The sequence below is a fragment of the Rosa chinensis genome, chromosome 6 (assembly GCF_002994745.2).
Source record: "Rosa chinensis cultivar Old Blush chromosome 6, RchiOBHm-V2, whole genome shotgun sequence".
NCBI classification, from domain to species: domain Eukaryota; kingdom Viridiplantae; phylum Streptophyta; class Magnoliopsida; order Rosales; family Rosaceae; genus Rosa; species Rosa chinensis.
Window position 1 is genome coordinate 4170356 of NC_037093.1, and position 16285 is coordinate 4186640.

General features: G+C 37.8%; 1 long non-coding RNA gene across 1 annotated transcript; it reads right to left on the bottom strand.

Moving 5' to 3' along the window:
* Positions 1-13417: 13417 nt before the first annotated feature.
* Positions 13418-15750, bottom strand: LOC112170019. Its single transcript, XR_002924996.2, has 5 exons — positions 15602-15750; positions 14753-14974; positions 14248-14497; positions 14072-14137; positions 13418-13920 (listed from the first exon to the last, which is right to left on the bottom strand). It is a non-coding gene; the product is annotated as an uncharacterized LOC112170019 (long non-coding RNA).
* Positions 15751-16285: the final 535 nt, after the last annotated feature.

Below are 16285 nucleotides of genomic sequence, written 5' to 3' on the forward strand. Positions count from 1 at the left end.
GGTGGACCATGGGGGTAATCCAAAATGAAAACTATTGTAGAATCCAAAGTGAAGATCCTAGAAGGAGCCTAGAGGGGGGTGAATAGGCTCACAACCAATTTTTTGTTCAAAACTTTCTCAGGGATTGCAACTGGGTAATCAATCCTGAGTGCTGATATTGAACAAAATATATTGAATAATCAAGCAAACCAACTAAAGCATTAAAGAACACAGATTTTTGTTGACGCAGTAAAACCCTATCAAGGGAAAACATCTGCGTGGCCTTTACACTTGAAAGACCAAAACCAAATCACTAATGAAAAACAGATTACAAGTTTCCACTACAGGGATTGAACTGACCGCGGCAATCCTTCCTAGACTGACTCACTAGGCTGTGTGTAATCACTACTTGCTAATTGTTTATACAAGTGATACAACTCAGAAAGCTCAACTATGAAACAAGCTATGAACGCAGCAAGTTCGACTTGGAGATTTCACCTTTGAAGCATACAATTCCCAACTGAACTCATGGGATGCAAGAGATGAATATGCATGAATGGTTTTGTGTTTTTCAAATTGTTTTCAACATGAAACAATACACTTTGAAAAGCAGAAAACCAAAGAGATAAACTCTTGATAAACAAAGGGACTGAAACACAAAAGTATTTTCAATGACCGAAATGGAACAGAGAACCCATATATATAGAGGAAAGAGAGAAGGGACAGTTCACTCAAAGAACCCTTAATCTCAATTGGAGTAGGTAAACCCATACCCATAATTTCAGATTGCCCATGTAAACCCATGCTCCTAATTTCAATTGGGAAACCAATTCAAGAACCCAAAACACTCAAGCTCCATAATCAAAACTGACATAGGAAGGGAACCCATGAAAAACCATTGACTTTTTGAAAGAGATGCCATGTATGAGCTTACTTGAGCCATGATGAAGAGGGGTCTTCTTTTGATCTTCAAGTTTGAAGCTTGATCTTAGACAAGATAGCAAGATGAAATGGGATTGGGAACCACGACAACAAGGCAGCAAACTGAGATGAGGTTGCAAGTTGCAATTGAACTTTTCTTCAAACTTGGTCTTGGTGTTTGACAACAAGGTAGCCCCAAAGAGAAGAAGAGGCAAGTTCAATTATGCTAAGATGGGGAAGCTGACAGCAAACAAATCTTCAAGTCTTCAAGGGGGTCTTCGACAACAAGACAACCACACAATTGTGGGATAAATTATAATTAACCACTTATGGACTTGGGCTACATACTTGGACTCCTAACCCATGGGCTTAATAGGAGAGATGTTTTGTTAAAATGAGGAATGCCAATACATGATATACTAACAATCTCCCCCTTTGGCATTCCTAAACAAAACACTACTTTGCAACCAAAAACTAGTCTAACACTTAGACAGCAGCTGCAAACCGAGCCTGAAACAATTGCACAAGGAATACCAAGTGAAGCATGGGCAATTAAGGCACAAGAAAAACAATGCAGCCAAGCATTTTAAGATCACATGAAGCACCCTAATACTTCTCCCCCTTTTTGTCTAGGAATGACAAAGGGAAAAAGCTATCAACATGAACAAAAAACATTCACTCAAGAGCATAAAATCTGCAAAAAAATGCAAATGGCCAACTTGGATAACATTTTTGAACTAACAACTTTCAATTTTGAAGAACACAAGGAAGACCACATGTATCAATGAATACTCCCCCTCAATATATGCAGCAGATTGTTGAGAATTTAAAAATGCAAGCAAGCAAGGATGAAGGACATAGTCAGTCCCAGATTTACCTTGACAAGTCAGGCAAAGAGCCACAGAGGATTGCAGACCACTTTGAATCCTTCCAGATCCCACAACGGATCTCAAGACAAATTGACAGTTCCTTTTTGTAAACATAGCTCAAAGATGACATGTAGCATTTCGTGATTCTTGAATTTTTGAGAAACTTGAGCTAAACCATCCAAGGGATAAGAATTGATACACAAGAGATTACAAAGGAATGAGATGAAGTCCTATTTGTTTTCATTGATCCTTATCTCTCCAATTTTTTTTTTAAAATTTATTTATTTAGCTCATAATCATTGGCTTTGTTAGGCTTGAGCTTTCCGAAATAAACCATATTTTTGACCCATGTAACAAGTCTTATGTCAATGGCTCTCAAACCAGTTGGTTTTAAGGCATTAAGTGTAACAAGGGCACTCCTAAGGACATATCAACTCAAGTCAAAAAGAGGATATCAAACAAAAAAATACCACCGGGGTGACCAAACCATTCCCTTTTCTTCCCAATCCTCATATCGTTCACCACGACCGAGGCCCGTTTACTTTGGGAATAGCCTGGCCAAGCTTCTCTAAATATTTTCACGAAGAAGCATAAACTACTCATCTCAAACCATCATAAAAACTTAGCACAATATAAAACCCCACAAGAGATTTAGGTGCAAGAGTTTAAGTTAATAGAGTTTTCAAACAAAAAAGAGCAGTGAACAATAGAAAGCTGATGCAAAGAGTCTTGAGAACCTTGAGTGACCAAGGAAGAAGAAATTATGAACACACTACCCTCTGATCTTAGATCAAGACATGATCAGTATTTTCCAGGATTGAAACAATGCATGCAATCCCCAAAGGAAATAAACCACTTATTTTTCACAACCTACACTAAATGCAACACACATAATATACAACAAACAACCTGCATATATGAGTGAGAATATTCAAACAGTAGAGCACACTCCAATAGACTTCCTAAGAGACTTAAAACGAAGGTTGTCTAAAGGTTTTGTAAACAAATCAGCCAATTGATTTTCGGTGGGAATAAATTCCAGCTCAAGGATATTTGCATCAACAAGATCACGAATGAAATGATATCGAATATCAATATGCTTTGTGCATGAGTGCTGAACAGGATTCTTAGATATGTTAATGGCACTAGTGTTGTCACAAAAGATTGACAACTTACCTTGAGGGAAATCATAGTCGTTCAACATTTGTTTCATCCATAACATTTGGGTGCAACAACTACCAGCTGCAATGTACTCGGCTTCGGCAGTTGAGAGAGACACACAGTTTTGCTTCTTGCTATGCCATGAAACAAGATTGTTTCCCACAAAGAAACATCCACCCAAGGTGCTTCTTCAATCATCCACATTTCCTGCCCAATCCGAGTCAGTATAACCTGCAATCTCAACATTGGAATCAAAGGTGTACACCACCCCATAGTTAGAAGTTCCAGAAACATATCTAATGATGCGTTTAACAGCCTTTAGATGTGATTCCTTAGGATTAGCTTGATATCTAGCACAAACACCAACACTAAAAGAAATATCGGGTCTGCTAGCAGTAAGGTACAACAAGCTTCCTATCACGCTTCTATACAAGGTTTGATCAACACTAATTCCAGTCAAATCCACATCAAGTTTTGAACTAGTTCCCATGGGATTTCGGACAGCAGTAGCAGCATCCAAACCAAACTTTTTCACAAGGTCATTGGCATATTTGGTTTGAGAGATGTAGAGACCATCACTCCTTAATTTGTTGGACTTGTAGACCAAGAAAATAATTTAATTTGCCACACAAACTCATTTCAAACTCATTTTTCATGATATTAGTGAATTCTTCAATCAATGAATCTAAAGTTGAACCAAAAACAATGTCATCCACATAGACTTGAGCAAGAATTAAATGATCAGAAGTTCTTTTTACAAACAAAGTTTTGTCAATTAAACCTCTAACATAGCCTTTATCCAAAAGATGAGAGGAAAGTCTCTTATACCAAGCTCTAGGGGCTTGTTTCAGCCCATAGAGAGCTTTCTTAAGTCTATACACATGGTCGGGATGGATAGGATCTATGAATCCTGCAGGTTGTTCGACATACACTTCTTCTTGAAGAACACCATTTAAAAACGTACTTTTCACATCCATTTGATAAAGAATAAACCTCAAATGACATGCAATGGCAAAGAGAAGACGAACAGATTCAAGCCTTGCAACAGGTGCAAAGGTTTCATCAAAATCAAGACCTTCAACTTGAGAATACCTGTAACACCCCAAACTGCACCTCTCCAGCTTGAGCACGTCACAGTGCCGCGAGACCCCGAAACATAAACCGAAGGTTCGATTTACATTCCAGAAACCCGCAAGGCATTTTATTAAATAATTTTTCGTAAACTGCACAGCGAAAACGTTTAAAATAATATTGAGGTAAAAACTTGAAAACTTGTATTTCAAATATTTGTTCGTCTAAGGCTTGAGTCAACATGGAGTCAAGAAATAATCAACATATCCGAGTAGACAAAGGCTGTGCGATCCGTCGAGTTATCATGAATCATCAATACAACGGACAAAGCCCGCGTTGACCTTTTATCTAATAAATGCATCCCTTCCAGAAGTCGGGATTTGTTGCACGTATTAGCTCTAGAATTACTACAGTTATCCGAGTATCAAATTTAGAATAAATGATCAATCAACTACTTCTGAGAACATCCAAGAAATGGAATTAAACTTCGAAACCTGTTCCCATTACAACCATTTACCAAAGTTGACTCCGCACACCCGCTCCGTCCGTCAATCCCGTCACCAGTGCACAGTACCTGCATCCACACTGTTGTAGGGGTGAGCTTTCGTCCTCGCTGCTCAACAGGGGCTTCACCCCCGCTAGATTTGAAAACCTTTAAATGAACTTTTGTGGCGCCAGTATAAAAACATATGTAAATGCATTTTCTTTAAGAATGACAACTTAAATGATTTTCCGATATAAAATACGATGCATGAACTTCAAGTAAATACGGGCCCAAAACAATACCTGATGGCCGGTCCCATAGACCAACTACACGACCTTACCTCAAATTAATTCATAACCAGGTAAGCGTAGCGAGAGCGTCCGCTACCTAGATACACACACGGAATCGGGTCGTCATTACGATCGCGCACCGTCCGACCGGTGTAGCTAACCCTCCGGAGGTTTTGGGGATCGAACCCAAGGAAGTCAGAGCCACCCTTCGCTCTTAAGCCATCAATGATATCTCTCACGGAATGATTAGTATGCATTGCATTTAAACATAACCATACCATATAATTTAACATGCATCATGCTTCACTTTATATAAAACAAGAAAACTACTAACCGAGAAAGGCCCCGAATCCCCTACCTGGATTCCGAAGTCGTTTAATTCACATTGTCCGAGATTCACGAACCTTCCGTTTCTCGGGTAACTGGAGTCTTAGATTCCAATATAATAATCGTTAATAATCCATTAATCAACTATTAAACGATTATCTAATCGTCCGACCAACTTCTCCTAGTTTGACCAGGATTGACCAAAGTTTGACCGAAGTTGACCAATCACATCTAGCTTTATAGTGTCTCAATTACTGGACTTCTCATACCGTCTGCTCGATTTACACATATCCCATATACTCAATTCAAGATCACAATTGCGTTTCAGCATTATAATTATTCAGCTTGTTCAATCAATACCAACCATAATGAATCATATTTCAATGGAATCAATTATCTGCATATCCAGACTAATCAACCACACAACTTCAAGCTTCCAATCACCATTCACAAAACCAAATTCACAACCAGAATTTGACAGGAGAACGATTCTGTTTCGGAATTCCAAATTTACCTTTGAGAATCAAAGAATCATTAACAGAGGCCATCTTGAGCATGCCTATACGTGCAGCTACGGATCTCAGTAAACGTCAGGCAGAGCCCACCCAATTTCTCCCTTCAGTTTGAAGTGCAGTAAGGACCAAAGCATCACCGAACACCAATTCAAGGAGCCAAGCTTCCCCGGATCTCAACTGGTTTTCCAAGACGCTAGAAACAAAACTAGAAGCCTGGAATCGCCGCCATGGACGGCGGTCTGTCGATACCCGAAATCACCCAAAACACAAATTCATCAAAACTTAATCGAATTTGACAACCACTTATACCAGCACGTAGAGCGTAAGGAGAGGGTTAGTTTTCCTACCTCACACAGCCCCGAAGATAGCCGGAAAGTTCAAACCTTTCAAGTTTCGAATCTTTCCCCACAGTCCGTGCATGGATGATCCGTGGCCAGAGGCACGTCGGCGTCGTCGAGACGAAGCGAACGCCGGTGGTCCGTCGCGAGATATGGTCGGACGGAGGAGTTCCGACCGGGTCTTGTTCTCGGGTCATCGGGTCGCGTCGCGGGTCAGAGGGAGCTTGATGCTTCTGGAACGATCTGATGCGTTGGTCTGATGGAAGGTCTATATATAGTCCCCTTAATAAATCTTGGACGGTCCAGATTAAGCGGTGCGTAAATGAATGGATCAGATTAAACCAGATAATTCCATTTCCCTTAAATAATTATTTATAATCCCAAAACTTCCAAAATTCATATAAATTAGCTCGAGTATCCGGAAAAATTCCCCGAAAATTCCCACGAACTCGTCGTCTCGTGTCTTTTATTATCAAACATTTAAATCAATAATTTCTCCTTGTGAAAAGTTCTGAAAAATATTTCCGAGCACCCATAATAATTTTCGAGATCGTAAATAAATAATTATAGAACGATCTCGATTAAGCTCGATAAATTTTTCGGGGCTCACAATACCCTTGAGTAACAAGCCTTGCTTTGTTGCGGGTAATCTGACCCTTTTCATCAGATTTGTTTTTGAAAATCCATTTTGTTCCAATGACATTTGAAGAGTCCGGTCTAGGAACCAAAAACCACACATCATTTCTAGCAAATTGACTCAATTCATCATGCATGGCATTTATCCAATTAACATCACACAAAGCATCTTTAGCATTTTTAGGTTCTATAACAGAAACAAAACCATAAAATGTAATGATGCTAATATCTTCTTGATGCTTTGCAATGAAACATGAAAGAATAAAGAGATTGCTTACAACCCTTTTTGCTTGTCTCCTTGTTTTCAAACCATCATTCACATCACCAATGATGGCAGAAGAGGAATGATCCTTATGTACTTGCTGCTGTCCAGTTCTGTAAACTGGCTAGATTGCAGAGTTATCATCCCCTCTGAAGCTTCCTCATCTTCTTGGCCTTCAGCAGCTGCATCATCATCCTTTTCTCTCTCGAAAAGTACCTGATCAAAACTTATACAAGGAGTATGTGAGAGCACAATTGAGTCATCAATAGAGACATTAATGGTTTCCATCACAGAACAAGTTCTCTTGTTATAAACCCTATAAGCTCTACTATTCAATGAATAACCAAGAAAGACTCCTTTGTCACTTTTAGCATCAAATTTGGCAAGATATTCTCTATCCCTATAGATGTAACAAGGGCTGCCAAACACTCTCAAATGGCTCACATTTGGTTTCTTTCCTTTCAAAATCTCATAAGGAGTTTTTTCAGTTCCCGATCTAAAGATGACCCTATTGATGGTATAGCAAGCATTGCTAATCGCTTCTGCCCAAAAAGTATGAGCAAGACCAGCAGAGTTTAACATAACTCTTCCCATTTCAATTAAAACCCTGTTTTTCCTTTCCACAACACCATTTTGTTGCGGAGTTATGGGAGCTAAGAACTCATGCTTAATTCCCACATCATTACAAAACTCATCAAATGAAGCATTTTCAAATTCAGTTCTATGATCAGTTCTAAGTCTTACAATGCATCTATTTGAAGAGTATTGTTCATTTAAAATCATTTTGCACAAGCTTTGAAAGTTGTCAAAAGCATCAGATTTTTCACACAAGAATTTCACCAAAGTGAACCTAGAAAAATCCTCGACTAGAACAAGCATGTACTTCTTACCACCTAAGCTTCTAGTTTGAACAGGTCCAACTAGATCCATATGCATTAATCCAAAGGTTGTGAAGTAGACATAGAATTAATGACCCTATGTGAAGAACGAGTTTGCTTACCAAGCTTGCAACCCTCACACATACCAGTTGGTTTCCCACTCAATTTGGGCAAACCTCTTACCCCTTCTTTGGTGGAGAGCTTCACCAAGTCTTGGTAGTTCACATGGCAGAGGCGTCTATGCCAAAGATTGAGAGTATCTTCAGTTGAGGAGGAACTAAGATAAATCTGAGAAGAGATAGAATCATTAGCATTAACACAATAACAATGATCTTTGGATCGTAGTCCACCCATGACACTCTTACCCTTACCATCAAGAACAAGACATCTCAACTTATTGAATCTAACCTCTTCAAAGTCATCACTCAATTGACTCACACTAATGAGATTAGCTTGGAGTCCTTCAACATACAACACATTTTTTTAATTTGGGATACCAGGAGCAGTTACAATCCCTTTTCCCACAACCTTTGCTTTCTTTCCGTCACCAAAAGTGACAGAACCACTGATAACCTCATCATAGAAGGATGAGAACCAGTTTTTATCACCTATCATGTGCCTAGAACACCCACTATCCAAATACCAAGTATCAGCTTTTCTAGATGATAGAGCCGTAAGAGCAACCAAACAAGTAGCAATGGATTCATTTTCTTTAACATGTGAGAAACATAAAGAGGATAGAAGACACATTTCAGAAGGTTCAGAATCAGTTCCACAAATGTCAAAGGGTTTAAAATCAGCAGAAGCAAGTGGATGAAATGACTTATTTTTCTTTGCCCAAACAACATTTTCTTTTCTCGGGATTGCAACAAGTTTAGCAATCCTACCAAATTCTTTCAAAGATTTTTCCAGAGTTGACTGTAAAGAAAGAAGCAGAGAGTTTTCATGAGACCTTGTAGACTTTTGAGGACTATTTCTGAGTTTATGACACCTTGGTTTAATGTGTCCAGTAACACCACAGTGGTGACAAATGGGAATGAATTTTTTTGGATGACTTAGGGACATTTTCTTTAGGCAGCAACCTACTTTTCACAAAAATAGTTGGTTTTTTAGAGGAGCTTTCTCCAGAATGAAAACTAAGACCCTTTTTGTCCCTATCAACTTTGCCCATTCCAATCATTTTGGAAACTTTATCAGATCCAATTGAAAATTTTGAAAACTTTTCTTGAGAATCATGTAAGGATTTTTCAAGAGAGATTTTTTCAGAAGTTAAAGAATTGACTAACCTGATTTGAGCATTCAAGTTCTCTTGCAGAGTCTCCACTTGACTTACCAATGCATTTCTTTCAATTTCCCACTTCTTCTTGCAGGATTGCAACTTCTCAGCGATCCTAGATTTTTCTTTTTCACAAACAGCAAGTTGATCCTTCAATTCCTCAGTCTTTCCAATCATTAGTTTTGAGGCTTTGTACAGTTGCTGGAACTTGTTAGAGGCTACCTCCTCGGAGTGCTCATCATCATTAGATTCATCTGAGGACTCATTTTTGGTGGTACCAACAAGAGCAACATTTTCCTCTTCATGGTCGGACTGAGTTTCAGATTCACTATCACTCCAAGAGGTTTTAAAAGCTCTATTTGATTGAGACTTATATTTCTTGTTTGCAAAATCAGCAGCAAGATGACCATATCCTTGACACTCAAAACATTTTGGTTTTTCACTGAAAAACTTATTTTGAAAAGGCTTGGAAGACTTTGAGTATTTGTCATTAGAAGCATCATCGATTTGATTTCTTTTGGAAGAAATGGAACCAGAAAAATTTTTAGAAGAGAATGACCTTTTGGATTTAAGAAATTTTTTGAACTGTTTTGTGAGAAGAGCAAATTCTTCTAGATTAAAATCAGAAGGGTCTTCTTCTTTTTTCAAAGTGCTTAAAGCAATTGATTTTTCTTTCTGACCCTTTCTCCTTTTTGACTCAAAGGTTTTCAAATTTCCCACAAGCTCATCTAATGAGTATGAATCAAGATCTTGAGCTTCCTCAATGGCAATTTGCTTAGCCTCAAAACTAGGAGGAAGAGCTCGAAGAAACTTTTTCACAATTCTATGCTCTAAAATAGGATCACCCAACCCATGACATTGATTGGTAACATTGATGATCGAGGCGACTATGGAAGTCATCAACAGATTCATCCTCTCTCATAGTCATTTCTTCAAATTCAAGCACAAGGCTTTGAAGTTTTTGTGCCTTCACCTTTTTGTTACCCTCATGAGTGGTTTGAAGTAATTCCCAAGAAGCTTTAGTAGTTGGACAATTTGTAATTCTTTTTCTTTCCTTATCCGACAAGGCAGCGAAAAGGCTATAGCGAGCTTTAGTATCACATTTGTGATCAAATTGCTCAGCAACAGTCCACTCACTTCTTGGTTTAGGAATAGGATTTGAAGTTTCAGTTTCCTTTTTAGTTGGTTCTATCCAACCATTCTCTATAATGTTCCACAACTTATCCTCTTGAGATTGCAGGAAATCCATCATCATTACTTTCCATTGAGAATAATCTTTCCCATCAAAATATGGAGGAGAGTTAATGGAACTAGAGACTCTATCACGGTCCATTCTCGGAGGCCAGAGGAACACACTAACATAGGTTAGTGACCCACTCTGATACCAATTGAAGATCCCAGAAGGAGCCTAGAGGGGGGTGAATAGGCTCACAACCAATTTTTTGTTCAAAACTTTCTCAGGGATTGCAACTGGGTGATCAATCCTGAGTGCTGATATTGAACAAAATATATTGAATAATCAAGCAAACCAACTAAAGCATTAAAGAACACAGATTTTTGTTGACGCAGTAAAACCCTATCAAGGGAAAACATCTGCGTGGCCTTTACACTTGAAAGACCAAAACCAAATCACTAATGAAAAATAGATTACAAGTTTCCACTACAGGGATTGAACTGACCGCGGCAATCCTTCCTAGACTGACTCACTAGGCTGTGTGTAATCACTACTTGCTAATTGTTTATACAAGTGATACAACTCAGAAAGCTCAACTATGAAACAAGCTATGAACGCAGCAAGTTTGACTTGGAGATTTCACTTTTGAAGCATACAATTCCCAACTGAACTCATGGGATGCAAGAGATGAATATGCATGAATGGTTTTGTGTTTTTCAAATTGTTTTCAACATGGAACAATACACTTGAAAAGCAGAAAACCAAAGAGATAAACTCTTGATAAACAAAGGGACTGAAACACAAAAGTATTTTCAATGACCGAAATGGAACAGAGAACCCATATATATAGAGGAAAGAGAGAAGGGACAGTTCACTCAAAGAACCCTTAATCTCAATTGGAGTAGGTAAACCCATACCCATAATTTCAGATTGCCCATGTAAACCCATGCTCCTAATTTCAATTGGGAAACCAATTCAAGAACCCAAAACACTCAAGCTCCATAATCAAAACTGACATAGGAAGGGAACCCATGAAAAACCATTGACTTTTTGAAAGAGATGCCATGTATGAGCTTACTTGAGCCATGATGAAGAGGGGTCTTCTTTTGATCTTCAAGTTTGAAGCTGGATCTTAGACAAGATAGCAAGATGAAATGGGATTGGGAACCACGACAACAAGGCAGCAAACTGAGATGAGGTTGCAAGTTGCAATTGAACTTTTCTTCAAACTTGGTCTTGGTGTTTGACAACAAGGTAGCCCCAAAGAGAAGAAGAGGCAAGTTCAATTATGCTAAGATGGGGAAGCTGACAGCAAACAAATCTTCAAGTCTTCAAGGGGGTCTTCGATAGCAAGACAACCACACAATTGTGGGATAAATTATAATTAACCACTTATGGACTTGGGCTGCATACTTGGACTCCTAACCCATGGGCTTAATAGGAGAGATGTTTTGTTAAAGTGAGGAATGCCAATACATGATATACTAACACAAAGGCAAGTGTTCAACCGCAAGAGATGGAATTGCTCATAATAACAAAAGGAAAACTGCTGTAGGAAACGGATTATACAATCCAAAGGGACCCTGAGATTTTATTTACTACATAATATATAGACTGGTTCAAGATTAAATTAGGTAGAAAATGAAAAGTGTAAGGGCCACGTTCGTTCCTAATTCAAAACAAGTTTTTCAAAAACCAGACAGAAGCCTATAACTGATTGGCTGAAAGCCTGGTCAAAGTTTTGGAAAAAAGTTCTAGCCTTCAACTGCAAGTTACTAGTATATATTATATCATGTCTTGAAGCCAACAATCCTTGACGAAGTTAGATCCTACTTGTTCATGGTACAAACATGCAGCAGAATCAGATCGTCATGGACAAGCAATAAACCATCATACGTACAACTACCACATTCACATGCCTGAAACTACTTAAGCACCCGAAGCATTGAACTTCAGTTACTGTAACACTCATCAGTTTGTAACAATGCTTATTTCTCCAGAAACAAATAATGCACAAGCTTTTGAGAGCACTTGATGAATGAATGTTCTAATATGATTTATGGGTTGATTCCGTAATATCTTCTACCATGAACATGTACATGGCTCCGCACTACATTTTTAATACACATGCATCAATTTGCCAATATTTCACAAGGAAATTCTCTTGGTACTCATCAATGAATTAAGATTTTTGGTTCCCAGTTGATAGTTTGCTACAAGTTCACTATATATCTTTATAAAAAGGAAAATGTAGGTACCTTTACCATCCACAGATAACCACTTTCAAGAATGTTTCTTCCATATACTAATAAATAAATATGCCAAGCCGTACAGAACTTCATACTTACTGCTACATGCCTACATACCTTCTTCTTTGTTACAGATAATCCAATCTATCAATGAGATAATTCATTTATTTCAGGTAGCCACCTGAGCTTCAATTTTGTGCTCTTGACAGAACCCTCAACATGCAAAACCCCTGTGAACGCGAGATTTGCGTCTTGATCAATCTTTTTCAATTTTCTTGACTATGGCATTACCCCAGTCCATCAAGGTTACTTCATCAAGAAAGAGCATAAGAAGCATTACGCATTTAGGCAGGCATTATTTTCGTGAAGAAAATGGTTTTTTTTTCCCAAGCCATATTACAGAGCAAGCAAATGCATGTGCCCCATCAATATTACATGAGATGATGCAACTATGGGTAGCTGTCCTTTAGATCCCTTTGTGGATTGTGTTATGTTCTCGTTTTCTCTGGTTTTTTTCAGTTTCGATGGTGGCGGAAGTTGCGGCAGCAGAGTTTCTCCGTTGTGGAGATGCTCTGCAATTTGGTATTCTTTGTGTATCTGGATTTAGGCTCTTTGAGTCTGTCTTTGGTTTTGTTTTCTTCATCTCCCATGCTCTTTGGTTTGGTCGAATTGCTGTGGTTCATCCTGCTGCACTCTGCTTGTGGCTGTGATTCCTCGACGGCTATTTCTCAAATGACAAGGATTTGGGTGATCTGCTTAGGCCTCCCTGGTTTGGGCCTCTGTTGCTCTTCTGGTCTTGTGGTTGTTGTTCCCCAAGCTCCAAGGATCTGGTCCTCTGCTCGTGCTTAATTGCTGGTGCGTTGGTGTTCACAGCGGCGATTGCTCTGTTCTTGGCTAGATTTTTGTTGGTTGGGTTGTGTTTGTTTATGTTTGTTTTTTCCGTTTCGTTTGTAATCTTCGGCCCATCTTTCTTTTGGGTGTACTAGAAAGTTTACCCGCGCGATGCCGCGGGCTAAAGTTGTTACGTTAATTTTGTTTCGCCCTAGATCTAGGAGATGCATTTTGTATGCATCATATGTACAAACAAAAAAATAGTTAGTCTGATTTTGTTACAAAATACTGTCATGTAGGGAGCAAAAAAGATGTTCATGGCTTGATTCGCTGCTAATTGACATTGCTTAAAAGTATAAAAACCATTAGCTTTTCAAAAAATGGTTTATGTCATTGCAGTTGAAAGAATGTCATGTAGTCAGCGGAAAGTAGATGACTGGCTTCACTGATCTTCTGTTGGCAGTCTTCAAAAGGAGTTGCAGTTTCTAATCCTGCTTGGCATGTGTGCTCTTGCCTTCTTCTTGTGTACTTGTATTTTGAAGCATTTAATAGTGGATGGCATGATTTGATCATGTGTGCTGTCGTCGTGAAATGAACTTTCTGCTATAGATGCAACAAAAATCTGATCATTCTTTATTTCTCGCATATTCCATAAGGTCCTGATCCATCATTGATAGTTTGATCAATTTTAGCTCCAATGAATGTACACACAAACATAGAATTTATGTGACACAAACTAAGTATAGCAAGTTAATCTATGCATATAATAAATACTATTAAAAGTAAAAAATATTAATGTTAGTGACATACCACATTTGCTTCTTTGCTATGATGCTTGTCCAATATTATTTCCTTGTCAAGCAGCTTTCTCGACTCCTAGATTACACAAACATAGAATTTATGTGACACAAACTAAGTATAGCAAGTTAATCTATGCATATAATAAATACTATTAAAAGTAAAAAATATTAATGTTAGTGACATACCACATTTGCTTCTTTGCTATGATGCTTGTCCAATATTATTTCCTTGTCAAGCAGCTTTCTCGACTCCTAGATTGTTGGACGTGCTTGCCCTACAGTTGAAATTTATAGCAGATGTACATCTTTTCCGTTTGTGTTTACGACTTTGTTCTGAAGTATGAAGGTTAGATTGCACACAATTATAATTATAAACACTTTTATCTGCTTGCAACTGTAAACTTTCTTCTGCTTGTCCTCTGTTTAGGCATCAGAACTACAAACAAAAGAAGGAAACAAAAATTATTCAATCTTAAAAGACCGAATTTGAAACTTGAGGGAAAAAAAAAAAGGAAAAACGTAAAATGAATAATTTCTTGTATACATAAATTGAAGTAGTGAACTGAGTTAACTGCAATACAACAACAATTCTAAAAACACATTTTGATTACTGCAATTTCCATTATAATATAGCAAATTCCAGTTTGCAGAACTAATGAAAATTGAGCCGAAAACTTTTAATTCACATTACCAGTTTTTAATAACCTGTTCTTGCCATGATTTGATCATGTGTGCTATCGTCGTGAAATGAACTTTCTGCTAGATGCAAAAAAGTCTGATCATTCTTTATTTCTCGCATATTCCCCTCACTTGATAAACTTTCACTATAACTTGCAGAATGACATAAATCTGCTGAGCTATGATCACCTTCTAAGAGCATTTTTTTTTGTCATCCTCGGTTTAGGTGCCATAACTGTATTTCAAAAGCGAAGCTCAAATTAAATTGGAAAACATCAGAACATATTCTTCTTAAAAAAGGAATCAAGAAGAGCAGATCAGTTATATACAGATATAAATATGCAGTAAAGCCACTTGCTAATTTAATTGAATTAACAGTAGCAGTAGCAGAAGTGAGAAAATATGCTCCTTTTTTTCTGATCACCGATGATTGCTGAGGAAAACCAAAGTCACGCATACATAGTGAAGTTTACATTTATCTGAACTAAAAAATTTGAAAAGTACTTAGATCATGCAGTGGCCATATAACATTACTCTTTAAATCTTTAAGGTTACTTTGGATTTCTTAAGAAAAAGATAATGAATGTATAGCTTTCCAATAAAACTTTCTTCATTTAGGGTTTACTGCTAATTTTAAAACATAGGGTTGAGAAGAACTTCAACTATCCATCAATTGACTGCTAATATTTAAATATTCTAAAGAGCGATAATCAGCCTTTCATTGCAGCTTGAGGCCAAAACACAGTCCAAAACTTTAACCTCTTTCATCCTAAACCATACCATAAACCATACCAGAATACCATTCTTGACCAGCAGAATGCCTAGGCAAGATCAATTAAGCACATGCAAGAACGAATCATACCCGAGCAGTGAGAGGACTCAGAGGCAAGAGAAGGGAAAAATTCGGGCGCAAGCTGATGATCAGCTTTCTGGAGCTGCCCGTCTCCTCCTCCTCCTTCTTCTTCTTTCTCTTCTCTGACGAAACCGACCAAGACCCAAAACGAATTAAAGAAAAAAGATCGAAGCGGCAGAAGAGACAAAAGCGTCACAGCAGAACAATATAAAACCCCATGTTTATCTGTTTTGAGGGCAAATCCGGAAAGGAAAAAAAAGCTGTATCACTGTTCATTTAAAGAAAAAAGATCGAAGCGGCAAAAGAGACAAAAGCGTCACAGCAGAACAATATAAAACCCATGTTTATCTGTTTTGAGGGCAAATCCGGAAAGGAAAAAAAGAGCTGTATCACTGTTCATTGAACAGTGACAATCCCATTTTACTTTTGTATATTTATAATTGTTGTATGTTTGTGTTCTTATTAACTAGAAACTGCTCACACTCTATGAGTGTGGAGAAGTGGGTGGTTAATTATCTGTTTAAAAATGGATGGTTAATTTTTGGAAAATAATATATATATTTTTAAATTATTTAATTTAAATTTTGACTTTTTTATTCATGACATTTAAATAGATATATAAAGTTATTTAATATTTTGAGGGTATAAAAGTAAAAAATTTCAGTTTTGGTTAACAAAACTTCTTCTCTTAAT